This window comes from Haliotis rubra, unplaced genomic scaffold, assembly GCF_003918875.1.
Source record: "Haliotis rubra isolate DU_JTF1 unplaced genomic scaffold, ASM391887v1 Scf1398, whole genome shotgun sequence".
In the NCBI taxonomy this organism is placed as follows: Eukaryota; Metazoa; Mollusca; class Gastropoda; order Lepetellida; family Haliotidae; genus Haliotis; species Haliotis rubra.
In genome coordinates, this window is record NW_025765334.1 from 107,209 (window position 1) to 132,971 (window position 25,763).

The window sequence follows — 25,763 nt, forward strand, 5'->3', positions numbered from 1 at the left end:
ACTTTACTAAGCGAGTGTAATCCTGTACTTTACTAAGCGAGTGTAATCCTGTACTTTACTAAGCGAGTGTAATCCTGTACTTTACTAAGCGAGTGTAATCCTGTACTTTACTAAGCGAGTGTAATCCCAAATATAACATATGTTAAAGAATATTCAAATTGTGAAATATTTTGAAGTGTCTCCGAACGGCAACAATTTCATGGAGGAGATCAGGATCGAAGAGTGAGTGAGTGAGTATGGTTTTACGCCGCTTTTAGCAATATTCCAGCAATATCACGACAGGGGACACCAAAATTGAGCTTCACACATTGTGCCCATGTGGGGAATCGAACCCGGGTCTTCGGCGTGATGAGCGAACGCCTTAACCACTAGGCTACCCCACCGCCCCCTCAGGATCGAAGACATGTTTACACATATATAATTCTTTTAAAATTACCAAATTATGTTTTTGTATACAGTGTTCACAAATTAGTCAGAGACCCATGAAGATCCGGGTTAGAATTGATCTTCAGTAACGGTATAACTATTGGACAAAACATATCATCTGTTAAACAATCAGTCAAGCTTAAAAACTATATTCCTAACAACATATCAGAAGACTCATTGGAACGTAACACTCAAAAAAATCAAAACATATTTTTTATTTTTTTTAAAATCCTCCTAATAAAAAGTTATCACAAAAACATTTGTAAATAAAGTAAATAAATTCTGGCCCTGCGAAAAAGGATTTCTGTGTTGGTTTCAAGGAGTTTAATACAGAAACAGTAAGCCTGTAAACATCGTCAAACAATCTGGACACTTTACTGGCGCACGCTCCCATCCCTGAACACTGTGACAAGTATCCAACAAGCCTCTCTCCCTGGGCTTCCTTTTAGTATCATAGCATATCATCTCATCAAGGTCTGGCTGAGTCGACTGATAATCTAGTGTAACTTGTAATAGTAACTATACGAGCAGGGTTTATTAATTAATCATACGACTGGCCAGCATTCAAGCAGAAATGCTCAGGGTATGTTCTCGTAAATCATCTTTTGAAGTTTGCACATCATTGACACTGATAATGCCATTGTTGAATTAATCTTGCTTGCGCATTTACCATTGAATAATAATCACCATCTCTGCAGCGATTTAATATCCAAAGATATTATGACAAAGTTTTCATTACCATATATAAAAAACGGCGTCAGGCTCCGACTTGATAAAATAGGAAAGTGCTCCCGTGCAACTAATTTAATTTCCAGCCTAAACCGTGGATCTGTATCGTGATACTCTTTTAAACCAGCGATGATGCTCAATTACATCTGCTTGGGTGAAATATTCCACCGATGCACGGATTTTGTCTAAATTTACCCTCCCCATTTCCTTATCCTCAGAGTAACTCCTACAGAGGCGGAGGAGGGACAGTGTCCGTGACGTCACGGACCCTGAGGCCAGTGATAGAACTAATCCCAGTGGCTGGACGACAATGGTATAAAAGCAAGCAGTTACACGGCTCCACCTCGATTCATCGACTGACCGATCACACTGACAAGCGAGGACACAGCAGCCCGGAGTAATTACCTCAGTCACAAGAGAGTTCCACATACTCAGGTAAGAATGATCTATGGGAGAAAATGTCCTACCTCGGGTAACTCAGATGCATTGTCATTGTATTTTTCATTTTTTAATGAAGTTGTTCTTTCATGTCTGTGAAGTTTGCTCTTTAAATTTGGAGTTTTAAACTATTTGTAAAGCTGTTGCTTTTTTCACTGTAAAAGGGAATTTACTGAATAGTTTAAAAACAACTTGGGCTTAAAATGGAAACGATTTTCTGGGGTTTCACTGGATTGTTGTATTAACACATCTTTAGCCATTAAAGCCCTATTAAAGAACTTTTTGTGAAGATTTTGCCATAGTACTATTTATCTGTTAAAAAAGGTTGTTATAACAGTCAAAACATACTTCACTCCAGATACCTATATCGTTTAAGTTTTTCTATTCAAATTTATTTTTCAAATAGAAATACCTTAAAAACAGATAGCATAGCAAACTACATCCATTTTTCATTCAATGAATACTGGCAATAATCTTTTTAATTTTGAATTAGTTTAAAAGTGCTCATTTACAAAATTTAAAATCCTTTAGTAAACAAAAATATCCTATTCAGTGATTAATAATGGGTGAAATATTAATTCATAATCATGGTAAGAAAGTTAGCTTGACAAAAATAATCTATATTAGATATTCCTACATATTTCTAAATTTCTGTTAAACATTTTCACACAGCAAAGAAGATTAAAAATACCTCAAAATTAATATGAAATTAATATATATTTTTTAAGAATGAGACTGTTTTGGTATTTTTGTTCATTTACAGAAACAAATTCATTTCAAAGGAAGATTGCGGACACATTTCTCCTAATTTTAAAGAAAAAGATTTTAATTAAATAGAATGTACATAGAGTCTTGAAAAGGATTATATGAATTAGTTGGAATTTATGCAAGTATCTGCAAGAAAATGGACCTTGGCTTTCATTGCCCAAAATATAACTTGAATTTGTTGAAATTTGTAATCAGTAGAAACAGGTAAAGGAAAATCCTATTGACTTGAGTCTGTTGATTGGAAAGAATCCATCTTGAAACTAAAATCAACTTACAAAATCAACAGATTTAAGTGATTTCTATACTTAATATAGCTGATAATTTATGTATAATTTTGCTTAACGACCGAGATTGCATCAAAGGAATTGTTAAAAAACATGTTCAGAAGTACACACTCTGACTGTTATAGATTTAGGTATGCTGAACTTACATCCTTTTGCCTTACACTAACATATCTATACGAATGTAGTTTGGAAATTGCTAAATGTTAATATCAAACAGTGTGAGTGAGTAAGTGAGTGTTTCACTATGCCCTGAGAAATTCAAGTCCGTGATACTCTGGATAAAATAACCTGATTCACACTAAATATATAAAATAGTTTCCACAATAAGGAATTCATTTCGTATATATGGTGATAGTGAGTGAGTGAGTTTAGTTTTACGCCACTTTTAGCAATATTCCAGCAATGTCACAGCAGTTTAGTTTAGTTTTACGCTGCACTCAGCAATCTCAATATTAGGTCCCATAGTGAAGGATTCCATTTTCTCTTCTATACAATTTATAGTGAGTGAGTGAGTGAGTGAGTTTAGTTTTACGCCTCACTCAGCAATATTCCAGCTATATTGCAGTGGTCTGTAAATAATCGAGTCTGGACCAGACAATCCAGTGATCAACAGCATGAGCATCGATCTGCGCAATTGGGAACCGATGACGTGTCAACCAAGTCAGCGAGCCTGTCATTGAATAACGAAGGCAAACATTTGTTGTGAATGAAAATATGTGTAGATTTTAGTTTAAACCATAAAGATAATCACAAAAACTTCATATATGTTCTTTACCCAATACCATGCAGGCGTTAGTATTAATGAGTGCTGAGTGATTTACATCTTGTGTGTAAACCACAAGCGCCAGTGTTAAAATATCCGGAACCTAATTATCAGTTTCAATTACGTGTTCATGCGAGTCCAGTTTCATTCATCATAACCTAATTAGCAGAATAACATCAATTTCCTTATAATCAATCAACTCCTAACACTGATTTTGAGGTGAGGTGAAATGGGGTTTAATGTCGCACTTAAGAATATTTTGCTCATATGACGACGTGCATGCATGTGTATGTGTGGCTTCTTGTACTAGCCCAGACTTAAGCTGGTTTTATAGTGCTAGCCCACTGAGATACCACGCCCGCAGTGAAGCATGAATACCCCACTCAGACACATTATACTGACTCCGAGCCGACCAGTCCTTGTTGTACCCATTAATGCCGAGCGCCAGGCAGGGACCAACAAGTACCATATCTTGACGTGTTTTGGTATGACGCGGCCGGAGTTTGAACCCGCGACCTTCCGCTCTCTGGGCGGACGCTCTAACCACTACACCACGGAGGCAGTCTGCTGATTTTGAAGATGGACATAATTTGAAAATACATAGAGATTACCATTTTTTATTTTGTTAGGAATCAAATTTGTGAAATACAAGATGATATTTCTGATATATTTATATACAAGAATAAATGAGGGTAATGAATATCTTTATCCAAAAATATTATTTTAACCGTATTTGCCAAAATTTTCAAGTCTATAGGTCTGAACGTGTGTCTTGACATAATTTTCAGTAGATTAGTGTGAGTATATGGATATTAATACCATACAGCTGTGTCTAAACATCATTGTCAGCAGATCTAGTGTAATTGCATGGATATTATTAGCACATCTCCCAGACTATGAAGAAACCTTGTTTGACTTGGGCAACAGACTTGGGAAAAAGTCAGGGACTAATTTAACAATTATATGTCTTTATGACATACTTTCATCTAAAGAAGAAGGTATAGAAACACAGAGATGCCAACCCCAAAGTTTTGCAACTAGTAGTTTCAAGGATCAAACTTAGTAGCTTAACCAGAAAGATGGTAGTCAACTAAATACTTACAATCATGATGGATTCTGAGAAAGATAATACGACACTAATCAAGAGTGAAGCTTTAATTTCCCATACATCCAACAGCAGATTTCCAAATTACCAGCATTACATTTATTCTGGTCGTCTCTTTCTGGCGAAAATGTATTTAATCGACGAAAATATATGTTTTTGTCTATAAATCTGAATTTTAATGATTTTTTCTTCAAATTTCATAGAATTTCTAGTGCAATCGTATTGGCGTAGTTTGGGGCTAAAAATTCGTAGCGACTATGTTTTTGTCTATAAATCTGAAGTTTAATGAATCTTTCTTCAAATTTCATAGAATTTCTAGAGCAATCGTATTGGCGTAGTTTGGGGCTAAAATTCGTAGCGACTACGATAAAATCGTAGAGGTTGGCATCTCTGGAAACAGGATGCATATCACATTGGTGGAACACCACTTTTTTCATATCGTGCTAAATTATTTGCAGCTCATGTTGTCAACAGAAACATGGTGAGACATCCGGCACCCAATCTAAAACTAGAAAGTGTTTTTACTTATAAAAACAGAGGTCTCCCCTTGCCCCATTGAGACCTCAAACAATTCATTTGATTCCTTCAATTTCAAAATCTCTAAGTATGAAAATATATATTATTGATAGTATGTTATTACGTTTGTAAAGTCTTCATTTGATATTTTTATATTCAATTGAACTTAATTGCTTATCAACAAATCAACAACTCCACAGTTATATTTTACAAAAAAATCAGAATTCCAAATGATTCTATTTCGAAATGCATGAATGAATCTATTGTTTTTCAGTCACATAGTTGTCTCTAGTCATTAAAAATTTCAACAAAATGCTGAAATCAAAATCAAATTTATCACATTCAGCTATGGATGTAACTTTTTCACTGGAATCTAATCAAGAACATTTACTACCGAAGATAAAACAATTTTGCAAAATATACAGAGAATGTTCATGGTGTTTTATAGTAGTACATGTATATGGTTGATGTTCTAAGTCTACTAATAATTGGTATTAAGTATACAAAATTTGGTGCAGATGGGTGAAGTGCTTTTAGAGTTAAGCTCCGAACACAAACCCTACCCTTCAAAAAGACCAAGTCCAAATTTGTTGCCATTGAAACAGTAAAAAATAAAATTGAAAGAAAAGTTCAAACCCGCAAAAGGCACATCTACATGATATAGAGAAGCAGTATAGCAAATTTGGTAAAGATGGGTCAATTAGGTTCAGAATTATGCTCAAGAAACGAACTTTACCCTTCAAAAAGGCCAAGTCCAAATTGTTGCCATGCAAACAGAAAAAATAATGAAACTGAAAAACAACTCAAACCCCAAAAGGCACATCTACATGATATGGAAAGGCCGTATACCAAATTTGGTGAAGATTGTTCAAGTAGTTTAAGAGTTATGTTCCAGAAACAATGGGAACGCCGACGACGGAAACTCAACCAAAAACAATATGTCTCCCAACCCTTCGAGGGAAGACATAAATATTGGAAATATCAGGCATTAATTGGCATTTTATTGATGTTTTGGACTTGAAAGTAGTTCATCTAAATTGACCAAATTTGCATGGTTATCAGACAGTAATATCACATAAGTATATTCATAGTGATATCCAGTTTATCAGATTGGTATATCACATCAGACAGACACTGACACTCTCACATCGCAATTAGTGAAACGATCTTGAACGTGATGCTAAAGCCATTTTCACCTCAATAATAACAGACAGAGCCAAATAATGATAGACAATACTGGACAACACACAGATTTCTTAAGCAGGACAACCAGACTTGGTCGTAATGTCAATGAGGCTCACTTGGAACTAATTTTCCTGTCAACTGATATCACACAGATTTTGGAAAACCTAACAAGATCGAACATAAAATAAGAAGGCCTAGACATGACAGATTTATTTTGGGGCCATATTTCTCATTACTGATCCCAATAACTAAAAGCCTTCATTTGGAACTTATGATATCACCTTTGTGCACCAGCCTGGAGATAATCCATTGCTCCATCAGTTGTCATGAAATAGGAATCAATGTATCGATATACAAAACATTATGATGACAGATGTAAGCATTGGTATATGTCAATGCTCGGACACATATTTTTCAAGAGATGTCATGAAAGATGTCATTACCGGTGAGACCTGTAATAAATTTGTCTTATAAAGATGGTGTGGTGGTAGCCTAGTGGTTAGAGAGTCAACTCAATACACCGAGGGTCTGGGTTTGATTCCCCACATGGGTACAATGTGTGAAGCCCAGTTCTGGAGTCCCTGCTGTGATATTGCTGGAATATTGCTACCAGCAGCATACAACAAAACTTGCTCTTGTAATAAGGATTCTTAGCAGGGTTAAGACTCAAAAGCCTTACTAAGGGCAAAATTTTTTATTATATGTTTCATGTAGCCACCAAATTCTGAACATGGGTCGGTCGGTCGGTCGGGGAAAACAAGAGTCATCAGAAGATGAGATATCCCCCCGGCTCCCACATATTTGAAAGAACATATGATCTGACAGTTAGTAGTCCAAATCGTTTCCATGGAAATCATGAGAAATATAAATGCCAAAAATCTGTAAATAGCAAAAGGCACCATTTCAAAATTTGCCTAATATATCTGCCAAGTTCTGTTGAAAGATACTGATCACTTTTCGAGTTGTGCACCGGAAATGAAGCCCACCCCTCCCTTTTGGGACCTAACCGTTTCCATGGAAAAGTAAGAGGCGACTAACAGGATCGGATGGTCAGGCTCTCTGGCTTGGTTGACACATGACATCAGTTCCCAACTGCGCAGATCAATGTTCATGCTGTTGGTCACTGGATTGTCTGGTCCAGACTCGATTATTTACAGTCCACCGCCATATAGCTGGAATGTTGCTGAGTGCGGCATAAAACTAAACTCACTCACCAAATAATGCAAGGTCACAGGTATGGTGCAGGCAAACCTGGATTCAAACCTAGAATCAAACATTTCTTGTTGGCCTACCTGAATAAAATTTCAGCCCAGTAAATTAAAATATAATGGCAATTAAATGAAATTAGACCCGGCTGAATTCCCTAGATTGGCTGAACGTGTGATGTCCATGTTATTACAGCAAATATTTCTCGAACATTTCCAGGAATGGTGTCAAACGGTACTGTCTCACTCATTCTTATGATCAGGCTGCCTGAATATTTCTGGAATATTTCCAGGAATGGTGTCAAACGGTACTGTCTCACTCATTCTTATGATCAGGCAGCCCGAATATTTCTCGAATATTTCCAGGAATGGTGTCAAACGGTACTGTCTCACTCATTCTTATGTTCAGGCAGCCTGAATATTTCTCAAATATTTCCAAGAATGGTGTCAAATGGTACTGTCTCACTCATTCTTATGATCATGCAAATATTTCCGGGAATGGTGTCAAACGGTACTCTCTCACTCATTCTTATGATCAGGCAGCCTGAATATTTCTCGAATATTTCCAGGAATGGTGTCAAACGGTACTCTCTCACTCATTCTTATGATCAGGCAGCCTGAATATTTCTCGAATATTTCCAGGAATGGTGTTAAACCATTATCTCTCACTCATTGTTACCATCCAGCTGCCAGCATGACCCGAGTTCTCCCCTAAAGTCTTAATCATCAACCCTAATTTAACCAGAGCTGACTTCATGAGTCTCAGCTTAACAGAACCTTTCATTTCCAGTTCATTTTCCTCAAGGAATATCGGCGTATTTCAAATAGTAGTTTCACAAGGATTATCTAGCATTCCAAATTAAGGGCCTTTGGCTCTCAATTTTTGAGAAAAAATAATTATTTCGCTCACATGACAGTGATATACACTGGTCACTTTTCAAAGCCATAATGTTAGTTATTAATATAGGAACTAGGAATTTGTCATTCTGTTACAGGCTCAGGGGTAAATATCAGCCTCTCTCCAGCCTCTCTAGAGTCTGTTGTCATTGTGTGTAGGATACCAACATTTACAGGGGCAGTGGGGTTGCCTAGTGGTTAAAGCATTCACTCGTCACGCCGAAGACCCGGGTTCGATTCCCCACATGGGAACAATGTGTGAGGAATATTGAAAGGTTCTACTTCAGCACATGAACTTGGCAACTTGCAGTCTTCCTTGTCGTTTCTCATCCTACAGATCAAATATAAATAACAAACAGGAAAACCAACATTTCAATCTAAATATATTTTTACAATTAATGCAAAATGGCAAAATACCCAGCTGAGTTTGAGTGAGGTGAGTACAATTTATTTGGTTACTCAAAGGAAAATTAGGATACCCCATTGAGATGAGCACAAGCAAGTACATAACTCAATGACCCAACAAGTTATCTGTAGCTCTGTAACAATCAAATAGCAAAAATATTAATATGACATGAACGCTTTTTCTGAGCTCCTGAACACATTGGTGGTGTTCTCTGTCACAAGCAGCACGCTTTGAGCGATTTTGTTATATAGCATGCAATAAACATGAAACATGACTCTCACAAATCGCCAGGATCATGACAATTTCTCATTCACAAATATTTCATCCTGTAATCAAATTGATATCCTTGTCAGTTTCAGTTAAGATGAAGACCCACTTTCATGGGCTTCTCAGCCGTAATGGAACAAATTCCATCATAAAGTGAATTTCAAGAATAAGCTCTATTTTTAACTTTCAGTCAATTGGGTTTTTTTAATTCTGAAAAACTTATTAAATTATTTTCATGCCATGCCCCACACTACCCATATTTGTTCAGTTTTCTATATCTACTGATTATAATTCAATAAATACTTGGAAGGTAACTGTACATTTAACTGCTAATGCACTGAAGTTGTTCATAGCAATCAGTCTCGGACATTTACAACATTTTTCATCAATGCCATGACCGTGTTTGGCAGCTCCTGAAAGTTTCTAAGACTTCTGCCATGGGACACAACAAACCACACATGTTGGTAAAAGAGCTGGGGGGGGTTCAAAACTTGCCTGTTCACCCACAGAAAATGGGTAAATGGTGGGATAAGGGACTATTTACCTTCACAGGCAGCTTGGGTTATCTGTGTAGGATAAAGCACGACTCCGAGGTTATGGTTGGGAAAGTAAGACCCGAGACCGGAGGGTGGGGAGAAGTAAGACCGAGACCGAAAGTGTGTATCCCACTTATCCCGCTTATGAATCTGAAATATACGGTTCCAATCCTGCTAGGGAAAACATTTGCACATTTAAGTTGATCTTTGACGATATTTTTCAATTGATTTCAAACACTAACATATCATCTGAATTTGAATGTTGATGTTAATATAGAGTTAGGAAAAAGTAAAACCTGGGAGCAAACAAAAACCTCAAATGCGGTAATTCCGGGCAAAGAAGCCATGTCTAATATATAGTGAGAAGCAGCCTTCAGGTTTATATGGGGTAATAATGTCTGTCTTGTATACCCTTAGAGCATGACCCTGCGGTGCTATATAAGTGGCATTATTATTATTATTATTACTACTAATGGCATTATTGATAAATATAATAGATTAAAATAAAAAAGAATATTGTTAACCATATGCTTTTCAAATTCAAACTGTTTTGTATGCCAGAACACCATCACTTTACAGAGTGAGTATAGTCTCACACCACTTTTAGCAATATTCCAGCAATATCATGGCTGGGGACACCAGAAATGGGCTTCATACATTGTACCCATGAGGGGCATCGAACCTGGATCTTCGGCGTGACGAGCGAACGCTTTAACCACTGGGCTATACCCCCCCCCAGATGTATGTAGAAATTGATCTTCAGTAATGAATCCTTTTCATACAAGGGAGCTGAATGGATCAAGTTGTCAGGCTCACAGAATTGATGGAGACAGTCCATGGTATTGCAACTGCGTGGATCGAAGTTCATGACGTCAATCACTGGTCTGATTAAATAAAAGCTGCCATTGTGTGGTTGGATATTGTTGCATGATGGCTGTTGACAACAAACAAAACATTCCAGAATTTAGCTCTATATAACCAATGTAGTCCATCAAATGCATAAAACATCATCAAACTTAATCATTATTGCAAAATCAATCTATTCTGGATTTAAAATATGAGATGCAAAAGAATGAGCCAAGTTGGAAATATCTTGAAACAAATTCCGAATAATATCATTCAGAAAACTTTCAAACACTCAAATGTCAACATTCTGAAAATGCGGAAAAACTGTTTTAACAGAAAATGGCTTGCATAAATAGAAACTATCTGAGCTGTCACTAATTAAGCATGTAATGAATGAGTTATGGACACCTTCGTAAAAATATGCACATGGGACTTCTTCTAATTTCAACTGACTAGTTCAAAATATTTTTCTGCCAAGTTTGGTGAACTGAGTTTTCAAACTTTTGTTTGGGGATCCAGAGGTGATTGAGTGAGTGAGTATGGTTTCATGCTGCTTTAAGCAGTATTCCAGTAATGTCATGCCGGGGGCCACCAGAAATGGGCTTCACACAAAGTACCACTTCAACCACTAGGCTACCCCACCGTATTACAAAGTACCACTTCAACCACTAGGCTACCCCACCGTATTGGCATGGTTCATTTGGTCAAGGCTTGACGTGACGCACTTGATTTAACTAGTGCTACTTGCACATAGATTTGAAAATAGGTTGCATCAAAACAAAACCAGGTTGCACAAGTCCAAAACAATAACCAGGTTCCACAAAGCCCCAACAAAAAACAGATTGCACAAGCCCCAACAAACAAGCCAGCCAGGTTGCACAAAGCCCCAACAAAACCAGGTTGCACAAGCCCAAACAAAACCAGGTTGCACAAGCCCAAACAAAACCAGGTCGCGCAAGCCCAAACAAAACCAGGTGGTCACTGGTCACAAGAACTTATCAAAATTGATGCATAGGAGTCGTCCCATTAATAAACATGGGTGGTGGGGTAGCCTAGTGGTTAAAGCGTTTGCTTGTCACGACGAAGACCCAGGTTTGATTCCCCACCTGAATACAGTGTGTGAAGCCCCTTTCTGATGTCCCCTGCCATGATATTGCTGGAAAAGTGAACTCACTCACTCACTAATTAATAACGCATAAATACTGACAAATATACAACCACACACTAAAGAAATATTTAAACACTGTAAAATGGGAGACAGTAAAACTGGAGTAGAACAACAATGACAATGAACTGAACAATTTCAATTTTCAGTCATCAGTGGTGCGAACAAATAGACATTTATTCTATCCATTTGGAAGGTTGCTAGAAGTAGACCATAATCTTACTGCTTCTCTGTCTGAAGGATTGTTCTAGGAAAAATCTTGACACATGTCTTGGCTTCAGTAAATAGTTTGAAGACGATGTACACAATGTAAGAGTTGTCAGAATTCACTGGACCAATGATGCTGAGCCTTCACATAATGACTGATTGCACTTGAAGAAATACAGTAAATTTCCAATTTGTCTTACAACAGAGCTGACTGAGATATACAGTGGAGGACATCTCAATCACCATTATCAGCTTGAACATAATATTGGTATACAAAACAGGTGTCTCATGTCTTCTTATATACTCGCACACGGAACCAAACTAATCTGCTTTGACATTAACCTCCAGATGATTGGTTTAGTACTTACTGGTGTTTTCCAGCTTCAGCCATCTTCAGTGGTTTCAAGTTAATAATAATTATGTCCAGGGCGTCATACAAAATGATGCTTTTAAACCTCTTTCCAAGGCACATTTACAATCTCAGAAGAATTCCAGCCAACAAACCTGATCTTGTCCTCTTTGATAAACTTCTTTGAGAGGTATTTGAGAGCGTCATTTTGATAAAGCCAATGAATTTATTAATTTATATCATTGGCAAGATTCAGGAAAAGCATGCTAAATATGCCGACCTCCCATTTGAAATGTCTTGCTTGCATCTGTCGTCAGACTCCCCATTCTTCTCGGTGCCCTTGGTTTGACACCTCCTGATCTCTTGGCACAGATCAGGAGAGTGACGGGGTTCTCCACCGGGAGCACAGCCCTTCTGACACTCTGGGTAATGCAGAAGGCTGCAGTGTGAGGGGGGGCCTTCATATTCTCTGGAAAGTTCTTGGTGGGTTCGACTAGGCAGCGTTTACTGGGAGAAGTCCCATTCGCTGTCTGGGCTGCGTGTAGAGGGGGCAAGGGTCCTGAGCTGATGATGAGCCTTACCAGCCTGACTGTGCCAGGATCACCCGAACCCTCTCTGCTGCATACTATCTTTAATCTGTAATGATGGACATTCTTTATGTGTCTGTATCCACGCAATTGTGCATGCTCATGGTGCTACATATAAAATCAGAGGATAATATACATTGTGGGTTTGATGAGTTCATAATAGGTGCTTTTGAAAAGAGAGGTTTTCAAGCGAGATTTGAAACTTGTGAGAGAATCAGAACGTTTCATGCTGACAAAAGATCACTTGCAAATGAAGATAAGCGATTCTTGGGGACTGTTACCAGGAGCTGGTTCTGGGAGCAATGAGTTCTGGTTGGGATGTATTCAGTGATGAGATCCTTGAGATAGGCTGGCGCAAGGTTGTGTATATAGTCCCATTGTTTTAATTGTACATTTATAAACATTGTTCCTTGACAACCTGACAACATTTCACAGACATCTTGTGTCTTTCAGAACTGGAAAAGCAACTTAGGTTAGTTTCTCTTACAGAGATAGCGTGATTCAGGTTCTACGCCGCTTTTACCTATATTCCAACAAAATCGCGACAGGGACACAGACATGGGCTTCACACATTGTACAAGTGAGTGAATCGAACACGGGACTTTGGCGTGATGAGCAAACGCTTTACCCACTTGGCTACCCACTTCCCCCTATCTTACAGAAACAAGAGGATATGTTCTTACATAAACAAATCCATTCCCCTTCTTTGCTTCAGCAGCCTAGACTCTTTGCTTGTGAGTACTTGAGAGTGAGGGTCTTTTAATAACATTACTTATCTATATATATATATTTCAGGGACATCTGATGAAGATCCGGGTTAGAATTGATCTTCAGTAACCCATGCTTGTCGTAAGAGGCGACCAACGGGATCGGGTAGTCAGGCTCACTGACTTGGTTGACACATGTCATCCGTTATCCATTGCGCAGATCGATGTTCCTGTTGTTGATCACTGGATTGTCTGGTCCAGACTCGATTATTTAATAGGCGACTTACAGGGTTTGAGTGGTCAGGTTCGCTGACTTGATGACACGAAATCATATCGCAATTGCTTAGATCAATGCTCATGTAGTTGATCAGTGGATTGTCTGGTCCAGGCCACCGCCATATAGCTGGAATATTGCTTGGTGCGGCATTAAACAACAAACAAACAAAATTAATTCAGGGACTATACTTAATCAACACCTTGTCAAATTCACTTGTGAAATAAATGCATAAACATGAACAGTTTGCATAATAATTGTAATAACATTCATATTCATGTCCAAGATATTTTTATGGATTAAACTTCTTTTAATTTCCCGCACAACGTTTCGGGACCATTCCAGGTCCCCTCATCAGGTGACTGACTGACTGACTGAGTTTAGTTTTACGACGCTTTAAGCAATATTCCAGCAATATCACAGCGGGGGACACCAGAAATGGGCTTAACACATTGTACCCATGTGGGGATTCGAACCTGGGTCTTCAGCGTGACGAGCCAACGCTTTAACCACTAGGCTACCCCACCTCCCCCTCATCAGGTGAACGTCGTGAGGGAAATAAAAAAAAGAAGTTTAATCCAGAAAAATATCTCGGACATCTGTGTACAACTTCTAAATGCCACTGAAAGACATTCATATTCATGTAAATTATAAAAATGAGCAATTATGAAAGAATCAAATTCATTAGTAGTTCACAAAATACTTAGGCCGGGTATCTTCATTTAAAGTCCATTTTAAGTTCAGTGAATTAGTCATAAATAATGATATTTTCGTGAGATAAGGATATTTCCGTACAGCAACCAGAGCAAGTAGGGTCAATGGATCTTCTAATGAATCAACAACAATGTTATCAAGTGATTTTCCGCTGCCCCCCAAGGTCATTAAATTGCTTTTCCTCGCCATTAGTTTGAAAGCCTTAGTTACAGGAAAGGAGTATCTTGTGCTTCTGATGTCATAAGAGTGTTCCATATCATAATGACTTAAAGAGCTTGCACTGTAAGTGACCCACAATGTCACTAGTTGACCAGAAGAACAAATGAAACATTACGAACAAACGATTGGCACGCTGATTGCTATAGCTGTCCAGAAACATTAGTGGAGCTTAAGGTTTCCAAATCTGGTGATTTCTGAGAATTTCTGAGTCCAATCGAGTTGTTTTTGTGCCAGCATACACTGAATTTCATGAGTGAGTGAGTTTAGTTTTACGCCACACTCAGTAATATTCCAGCTATATGGCGGCAGTCTATAAATAATGGAGTCTGGACCAGACAATCCAGTGATCAACAGCATGAGCATCGATCCTTGCAAGTGGGATACGATGACATGTGATTATCTCTGAGTCGGCTGTCAATATCAATCAAAGAGGTCGATATTGTTATCTAAATATTGATTATTTATAGTGGTGTGACGATTCATCGATACGCATCGATTCATGGGCCGCCGATACAGTGAATCAATACAAAGGTTTACATTGTCGTATATCCCGATACGATACTTCAAATGGGGCACAATACATCGATGTTTAAGTTTGAATATTGCCGAAACGGAAATCTGTCAAGAAAAAAAGACTTACTTTTGTTTGATGATTAAAATATTTGCTTACTTATTTTTCCTTCATAAGTACACGTTTTCTGGGAAATTCTTGCCTCAAGAATTGTGTCAGACATAGCGCTCGCATGTTATTAACATTCACAAAGTCTGTGTATAAACTTTTACCACTTTTGACTAGTATAAATTAATCGCTGGAATTTACTTGCTCAATTATATTTTTAAAACATACCAATCAACATGTTCAAGGTTTGTGTGTATTGCTGAGATTCACACAAAGCTTGAAAATGTTCTTTAAGACTATATGAATATCAAATATTTCAATCAGGAAACAGAGAAGGCAACGTATGTGGGAGTTTCTTTCATACACAAATTTGACATTGAGGCGTTTTGTTTGATTGTGAGGTGGTTTGTTTGGTTGTGAGGTGTGTAGGATGAAATTCAAACAAACGATGTATTATGTCATAAATAGTACTGTTACAGCTAGTTTATGCACTGGCTAATGCTAAGATTTTAAAGGATTTGTCATCAAAGAGCAAAATTGTCTCAAATCACTTTTTGATTCTACCCACAGTTTACACAAGTCCATCTTTATATTATGAGTTTTCTTATTTGGTAATCATATCTTAACAACGGAAGAATATTTGTTCACAAACTCAGCACCATAAATACATATATAAAATCATCATGGCTCTGATGACGACATCGGATGATCATTGGTCATAATCATCCCTTCAGCAAACATTGGCCCGGAACCAATAACAAACCCAGATTAGCCAAACGAGGGCTTAATAACAAATTGAACCAATCTTATCAATCAATAGTTTTATTTGAACATGATTAAAGAGCATATTAAATGACAACTGACTTTTCCTTGGGGATTAAAAAGTGGACCCTAATTAGAGGGAGATTTTGCAGTCTTTAGAGAGCTCAGAGTTAGTCCTGTGAGCAATAATATTAGTATGTAGCTATCAAAGAGGATTTAGAAACACAAATTTATATTCTCCAAGAACATATTTGAACCAGTTTTAGCTGGAAATTAGGTCCAGCGATCTGACTGATATGGCTAAAATTGAAAATTTTATGTTGGTGGTTTTTTATAGTTTGATAACATTAAACAGCTGTGAAAGCGTGACCTATAGCCTTCACAGCTTGATAGTCAATATGTGGAGAATTAGTATTCATACATGCTTTCACATTTCCATAAGACCTTGTGAATAGGCACTGGCTTTCACATCTTGATAACATCTGGTGAATAAGTGACGTTCACATTTGGAAAACATGAAATAACAAAACATTTTAATGACATGTGCTGAGTATGTGACCTACACCGGCTTTGGATTTTGACATCTGGTGAAGAGGTGAACAACAGGTTTCCCATTTCCAAACATTTGTTGAACAGGTGCCTGTATTCACTTTCACATTTTCATAACATCTGGCCCCGATTTCTCGAAACAAACTTAAGTTTTTACTCAAATTTCAAACTGAGTTTGACAATTTGAAACAGCTGAATTTTTAACATGACTGCAGTTTAAATACAACATTCCCAAACAACTTAAGTAATCTATCCACCAAACTCAAATTGTCTACTAAGTTTGTGTTTAATATTGATTTCAGTTTATTCTGGGAAATGCATTTTCCTGTGTTTTGTCAAATTTGAGTAAGAACTCGGACTTAAGTCAAAACTCAGACTTAAGTTTGTTTCGAGAAATCGGGGCCTGGTGAATATGTGTTAAGCTTTAATAGTTTCATAACATCTGGTGAATATATGATAATTTTATAGTTTCAAAACATCTGGTGAATATGTGTTAAGCTTTAATAGTTCCATAACATCTGGTGAATATGTGTTAAGCTTTAATAATTTCATAACATCTGGTGAATATGTAACCTATACTTGCTTTCACATTTTGGTAACATTTGGTGAATATGTGACATATATGTTTCAAAGAAAACATTAAATTTGACAGTCAGAGAGTTACTTTTAATGAAAAAGAAAATTTGGCTCTATAGTATTAAAAGAGTTCTATCCCCATAGAATTATGGTAACCAAACTTTTCTATTTTCAACAATGGCTACACCAGCTGCAAGACTGCAAGTTAACCTTTCCTTGTGTATCATTGTTTATACAGTACTATTCCAGCCACATGACTGTGGCAAGAAAATATTCAAGTCTAGGCCTGTCAAATCAGTGATTGATATAATGAGCACGTCACTGGGTCCAATGACATGTAGTCAACCAGGTCACAGGGCATAACCACCTTATACATTCACTTGTTATGTGCAAAAAGTATAGGTGACTTCAGACAATTTTATATTCAAGCATCCAGTATACATCGCCGGTTGTTTGTTATACAGATTACCCCTCAAAAGGTCAGTGGCCCAGATAAGCTGCGTATCCGGGTAAAATACGCATAGAAAATTTCAAATTAGGCATTGAAAAATAATTGTTGCGTACCAATTACGCATTTAAAATGTTACATACGCAAAATGTTTAAAACAAATGTGTACGGAATATATTTATAAAAATCGCTTGCGTAATGAAAAAGGCATCGATTGCTATCAAGTTGTACTGATAGTATAGGACTAGTGTTGTACTGTCAGTATAGAATGAGTGATTTTTTTATGAAATCATTTCCATTATATTTAAGTTGGTTTTAATTAGGTATGACATATGGCAGAACATACCTGCTTAGTAAACTTACTCAATGACATAATACTTAGGTGAGTAAAATGACTGAAATACGCACATATTTGAAAGCTGTGGGTAACGGAAAATGAAATACCCACTCAATATTCATAATACCCACTCCAAAAAAATACAGTGGGTACAGTACCCACATGAGCTATATGTTATCTGGAGCTCTGAAAGGTGACAGCTTTCTGAAGCCTACAAATATAAAATGTCAGTGCCATATACTAACAAGTGTTGACTATGCTCCAAAACAAATCCCATGTCCAGCCTACCAGTAGAATCTGCCATCCACAAAGTAAAATCCTCAAGTACTATCCTTTAAGTGCTATCCTATCCTGTTGTTAAAAAAATTGTAAATATTCGTTAATATTCGGTTCTGGTGATGACGAATAACGAATTGAATTCATGAAGGGCTACGGTTCGATTCACCTAATATGCGAGTGAATCGTTACAGCCTTAGTAAATACGTCCTGCCTACCAATAGCATCTGCCATCCACAAATTAAAATCCTCAAGCACTATCCTCAAGAACAGATCCATTTGGTGTAACGGGTAAAATAAATTTGAAAATTATATGGCTGGATCACTGAAAACCTGTAATGACACCAGGTGTTCACCATTAACAAAGTAAATATTTACAGCATGGAATCACTCACCGACATAATCTGAAATATATTTTTGCTTTCTTCCAGGCATGAGACAAACGGTGTGCCATCTCGTCATGGTTGCTCTGGCAGCAATGTGTGTGATAGCTGTTGCCGCCGTCGCTGGGAAAGAAACTATGGAGCCATCAGTGCGACAGGACAGTCAGACAGGAGGTCGCTTGTCCTTCCTCCTGTCAAAGCGTTCCAGCGGTCTTTCTTTACTCGCTCCGCCAAGCCGCTACTCCCCTTACTTAAAACCCATTACCGCCAAAAGAGACAACGGATACTGGGTGTGGATGCCAGCCCACGGATACATGACAGTACCCCAGGACGAGGCTTCGGAAGGAGCTGAGAGCAAGGATGGAGTCAGCAACCTCCTCCGTTATGGCTAAGAAATAATACAGTCACAACTCCTTGAATGTTCAGAGTTTATTGAAGATGCCTTCAGCGTGGATTTGACTTTCTTCAAAATCAACAAATAATATTTAGACAGGGTCTATTTTTGTAATTCAATGCATGCACTAAAATAGTAACGCTTACCTAAAGACTAGTTGTAGTACCTTCCTAACAATGTGCAGTTGTACTTCCCTACTGATTGGCAGTAGTACTTCCCTAAAGACTGGCAGTAGCGCCTTACTAAAGACTTTCCTATTATGGTTAAAACAAGAAGACAGATCTAAGGAACTGATTGGACAACACTGAAGCTCTGATCCTGTACATATCCTTCCACTGACGGGTCTACTTTCACTTGTGCTGGGTGTGGGGGTCCATGCTTGAGGCAACGCAACTACTGATCGTTACAAAATCAAACGATGGGCGGCAGATGAGGGGACTTAGGAACATTGTACAATAAATGGGTATCCTTAAAGAGTGTTGTGTTTTTAAATCAGCTGAAACATATCATATCAGGAATTTATAATGTGATCAGTGCCCTGTCTGAATGCTGCTGGAGTCCTTGACTAAGTTACTGCTGTTTTGTACCTCAGCACTTTACCAGCTGTGTAGAGAATCTCACGAAATGACTTTAATATGAAACAGGATTTGATAAAAGTTTAAAGCTTCTGGATATGTTACACATAAAAATGAGTGTGAGAAATTCTGTTTAATATCAAAATGTGTGTGTGAGTGAGTTTAGTTTTACGCCACACTCAGCAATATTCCAGCTATATGACGGCAGTCTGTAAATAATCAAGTCTGGACCAGACAATCCAGTGACCAACAGCATGAGCATCGATAATATCAAAATGATTCTGCAGACAGTTTGCAAATAAATGAATATCTTGAGTACAACAGTACGATGGACCAGCTCAGGGGGCAGTGAGTAATGGGATGGCATTTGGCTGGATGTCATAATTTGACTGTGATGTCATCCTGACTGATGACATCAAAATAGTCTGCAAAGCTGGTTGATATCAGCAACGTTATCTCACAGGAGACACAGCTTGATATTCCCCATGATATATAGCATATTGAAACAAGTCCTGAGCCCTGTACAACAGAGCGCTTTTAGTGCTGAGACTATCATCCGTTAATTCTATTGTGTGAGAGTAACGGTCACCTTAGCACTAAGATCACTCTGTGGAATGGGGTACAAGGGAGTGAGGGGGTATAGTTTGATGCCACTTTTAGCAATATTCCTGCAATATCACAGTGGGGGACGCCAGAAATTCTACCCATTCTACCCATGTCGGGATCGAACCTGGTTTTTCAGTGTGATGAGGGAATGCCTTAACCGCAAGGCTACCCCACCACCCATAGAGGGTAACAGGATGATAAAGCAGAGTGTTCTGGGTCTGGGCAGTGGAAATCAGTGGTCAATAACCGGTGAAACAATTTCCACTGCTGAAGTGCCATGACCACTGTCAAATTCAGACAGATTCCATCATGATACATGACTGACTGACTGACTGAGTTTGGTTTTACGCCGCTTTTTATCAATATTCAAACAACATCATGGCGGGGGACACCAGAAATGGGCTTCACACATTGTACCCATGTGGGGATTCGAACCCGGGTCTTCGGCGTGACGAGCCAACGCTTTAACCACTAGGCTACCCCACCGCCCCATATGATGCATGAGGCCATGCACTTGAACCATCTCTGTCCTCTCAACTACGAGTTATTACAATACTATGCTTAGGTTGTACTTGCAGTACAGTATGAAGGTATCTAAAAATACAGTCAAACACAATTGTGTTCAAGTTGTCGGAGTCAAGACAGTACTTCAAGACAACAGAATGTTCAAAATATCTTAGCTCAACACAAGCATGTTTCACTCTACTCACCCAGGCAACTTTCTACCAGCACTGATTGCAAAAACACCATTTGCTGAATTACATTAATTCAACACACACATTTAAATCATTTTAAAATTGATTATTTTTGGATCATTAACCAACTATTTCGCATTCACATACAATACAGCACAGGTTTTCAGACTTAAAGGTATGAGCGTTATAGCCTGTTTCAAGACACATTTGTTTTCAGTGTGGTGGTGGTGAAATAAGGTTTAACGTCGTGCTTGAGAATATTTCGCTCATATGACGACGTGCATGCGTGTGTATGTGTATGTGCGGCTGTTTGTACTAGCCCAGACTGAAGCTGGTTCTATAGTGCTAGCCCACTGAGATACCATGCCGCAGTGAAGCATGAATACCCCACTCAGACATATTATACTGACTCCAAGCCGACCAGTTCTTGTTGTACCCATTAATGCCGAGAGCCAGACAGGGACCAACAAGTACCATATTTTAACGTCTTTTGGTATGACGCGGTCGGGGATTGAACCCGCGACCTTCCGCTCTCCAGGCGGACGCTCTAACCACTACACCACGGAGGCGGTCTGTCAGTGTGGAACTACTAGGCTGTAAAAAGTAACAGGATAGAGCTCTTGAACTTTTAGTAACATTATTCAGCATCATCAACAACCTCAGGGAAAGAGCACACAGGTTTCATTGCCTCTTCTACAACCACTGCAGACCTATTTAGCTTCAGTATATGTAAATTCCAAAACTGAAGAGAAAATGAGTCCACCCTATGTGACAGTGGGGTTTTTTTTTGGTTTTTCTTGATGTTTTACGCCGCAATCAGCAATATTCCAGCTATGTGAGGGCGGTCTGTAAATAATTACATCTGGACCAGACCATCCAGTGATCAACAGCATGAACATCAATCTATGCAATAGGGATACGATGACATGTGTCACCCAAGTGAGTGAGCCTGACCACCTGATCCAGTTAGTCGCCTCTTACGACAAGCTTGGGTTACAGAAGATCAATTCTAACCTGGACCTTCACGGGGAGACAAGCATGGGTTACAGAAGATCAATTCTAACCCGGACTTTCACGGGTTTGTAACCCTCATAAAGCAATTTAAGCAGACAGAAATTATTTTTAAAGGAGAATACTAGAAAATTGCAATAATTTGCTGGATGGAAGATAAAGTCATCAGAAACATGTAATTCAATTATTAATTCAAAATGGTTCATTGATGTTTTAATCACGAAAACAGTTTCTGTTATCTGAGCTTCGGACATTTTGCATCTTCAGCTGGAACTCACGTGACCTTTCAGCTCGTGACGTCATATGTGACTAGAGTCAGCCATATTGCCAAAGAACAAGAGCTACAGTAATACAAATCGTGTTGTTTCTGTCGTTTTTGTAAATGGCACGATGGTGTATTCCATTGCCTGGGGATGCATGGCATCATCGAACAATGGAAAGAGACACCATTTCTTCCGTTTTCAGAAAGTGAAAAGACAGATTTAGGCAGGAGAAATGTTCCCATCATTTCGAGTCTGGCGCATATGAAAGAGACATGCACACATGCAAATCCAAAAGCTAGGCTAAGAAGGAAGCAGTGCCCACGAGATTCATTTATACTACATCATTCCATGTTGCAACAGTAAGTCAGAGGTATTATTAACATAGATTAAATCAAGTCCGAGTGTGATGAAATATATATTATCCATACCAGTAAAAGCTTGAGCTTGAAAATGTTTCGCTATAACGTTTGTTCCAGGTTGAAGCCCTAAATGCTGCAGTCTACTCTGAACAATTGCCGAATACAACGTCAAATCATGAAGTACTTGTTACATTCATTACTTTCCATTTTGTCCAATCACTAACATCGGCATCAGACTCGCTAATTGTCAGCAGTGTGTGCCGTGAAATTTGTTCTGTATTCTCATTGGCTGACAAGATGTACCATAACTATTTCCATAACCACAAATATACATTGTCCTTACTATTTTTTTATAATTCACCAGTTTTCGGGAATAACTTATCTGCGTCACTATATTATCTCTGCTCGACCAGGCTAGGAACTTGTATGGAGACTTGATAGGTTATTAATGAGATCCTAACTAAGATCCTAATTTTTTTCAACAAAATAATTCCTTGCAACAGTGTAATCTCTGTAGCAGACAATTTCTATTTTCCCCCGTCTGAAGCATAATCATCTTTTTGAAAATCCCAGACACCCTGCAGTCACCCATTTGACACAAAAGGAACTGCAATCACATTTCTAAACAAGAAAAAATTGTGTCCAGGGACATGGATGCCCCCGCTGACATTCATAAGACATATAAAGATCTATAATTGAACAAAATTCACGAACAAGTTCAATAAACATCTATGCAACTATGACATGCACACCTTTTGAGTCTCAATGAAAAACATGTATAAGCTTAATCAATTCTGTTGAGCAGTTTTTGTGGAGATGTGGATAACTTACACCACCTGTTGGATGGAAAGAACACTGGCTGAATAGAACAAAATTCAACTAAGTTCAAACATCTGTAAAAGTGACAAAATTAAGAAATTGCACAAAAAAATTACGAAATGCACACCTTTAGAGTCCCTACAAAAGACATGTACAAGTTCATTCAATTCTGTTGAGCAGTTTTTGTGGAGAAGTGGATAGATTTCATCCCCTATTACACTATCATCATAGAGAAATTCAGCAAAATGTAACTAAGTTCAATGTCTCTAAACTTACAAATAAAAACCAATAAAATAAAAAAACAAAATACGAGATGCACACCATTAGAGTCCCAAGAAAGCCCATGTATAAGTTCATTGAATTCCACAGAGCGGTTATGGTGGAGAAGTGGATAGAATACATTCCCTGTTTCGTACAGACGGACGGACGGACGGACGGACACCGAGGGTAACCCTATATGCCCCTGCCATATATGGCGGGGGCATAAAAATATTTTCTTACAGGGAGTGACTGAGTTGAGTTTTACGCCGCACTCCGCAATATTCCAGCTATATGGCGGCGGTCTGTAAGTCATCAAGTCTGGACCAGACATTCCAGTGATCAACAGCATGAGCATCGATCTGCGCAATTGGGAACCGATGACATGTGTAGACCAAGTCAGCGAGCCTGACCACCCGATCCCATTTGTCGCCTCTTACGACAAGCATAGTCGCCTTTTGTGGCAAGCTTGGGTTGCTGAAGACCTATTCTACCCCGGATTTTCACGGGTTCTAGCCACAAGTAACTAAACATGTTTGAAACTACAGGCCAACACCATATCTACCTTCCATGGACCTACAGACAGGTGTTCTGGCCATCATAACAACCAGTGCTGCTGACTGGGACAAATAAACCGACACACATAAACTTATCGCAGATCACAAGTACCTGAACAAATTTGAAACTACAGGCCAGACAACGAGGTCTACCTTCCATGTACATACAGGTAGGCATTTAAAGACTGGTGTCCATCCCTGACAAATGAATAAATACTCCATAACTCCATACCTATCTGGAGCCTTTATTCTAGTGGTTCCATAACTTATCTGTAGCCGTGAGTGGCTGCAAAACTAATCTGAAAAACTTATCTGCAGCCCTGAGCGGCTCCAAAACTCATCTGTAGCTGTGAGTGGCTGCAAAACTTATTTGTAGACCTGAGCGTCTCCAAAACTTATTTGTAGCCCTGAATCTGCAAAACTCATCTGTAGCCGTGAGGGGCTCCAAAACTTATCTGTAGCCGTGAGGGGCTCCAAAACTTATCTGTAGCCCTGAGTGGCTCCAAAACCTATCTGTAGCCCTGAGTGGCTCCAAAACTTATCTGTAGCCCCGAGTGGCTCCAAAACTTATTTGTAGCCCTGAGCGGCTCCTAACCTTATCTGTAGCCCGGAGTGGCTCCAAAACGTCCCTGTAGCCCTGAGTGGCTCTGTGAGCGTGAGTGAGGTACCATGGTGAGAATATTGCAGTTTTCACTGCCCAGTCAACAATACTCCATCCTATGGTGATCATAAATTCTTATCAGTTCCTTCCATGTCAGTTGTAAATGATAAAAAATATTTTAAAACAAACATGTCTGAATTTCAAATTAAGCTCCCCAGTGGCACTCGTGACTCATGTGAATGTTCAGGTAAATTACTGAACAAACGGATGTGGCTTTTAAAAGTGTATCTTATACTCCAAACATTGTAAAACACTTGCAATGCAAGGCTTCACTTGTGTTTTGTATTTGCAGTGAACTCTTTTCCCTTTTTACAATTAACATCAATTAAGATAATAGTATTTAAAGTCATTTATTTTCATTTTCATTCGAATTGCAAATATAAATTAATAACTAAATGGTAACCGTACATAAAACAGTTTGACGAGCATAAGCCAAGAAAAAACAGATCAGTCCACCTTGGACAGAGGTTGATGGTTAGCCCAATGGCTAAAGTGTCGCTTCACCCTGCCAGAGGACTGGTTTTGATTCCCAACATCCATACAATCTGAGAAGTACATTTCCGGTGCCTTGTGCTGTAATAAAACTGGAATATTGCTGAAAGCAGCATAAAAACCAACTCACATTAGTTTCCCCTTACACCAAACTTGAATTAGTGTAAGTAACTGCCCTGAAATCATCAAATCAAAATACCACTATATTAGCCTCTTAATTGAACAAAAAAAAACATTTCATATTTTGTTCAGCAAAACATAACAATCTGCAGACAGAATTATGGACAGAACTTCATGGACACAGAATCTCAGAATTTCTCAAAGATCGAGCTTTGAGGGTACTCACTTTTTTGACACCGCACAATCCGCTATGACGGTGCCTGGGGTCGGATCAGGGGTTCAATTAAATATGAAACTATCATTACAAGAGTCCACCACACCAGCATTGGTGGCTTCAAAAGGTCATCTATAACCTGCGGGAGGACAACAACGCATATATATCTACGACCATTCTTCACCTCTTCCTCATT

General features: G+C 38.5%; 1 protein-coding gene and 1 long non-coding RNA gene across 2 annotated transcripts in view; one reads left to right on the plus strand and one right to left on the minus strand.

Moving 5' to 3' along the window:
• The window catches only part of LOC124268660 (selenoprotein S-like), an 84,441-nt gene that overhangs the window by 34,137 nt on the left and 24,541 nt on the right, over nucleotides 1-25,763 (minus strand). The window lies entirely within an intron of this gene.
• On the plus strand, nucleotides 1,402-19,411 carry LOC124268663. The gene is made up of 2 exons (XR_006896321.1): nucleotides 1,402-1,590; nucleotides 18,592-19,411. It is a non-coding gene; the product is annotated as an uncharacterized LOC124268663 (long non-coding RNA).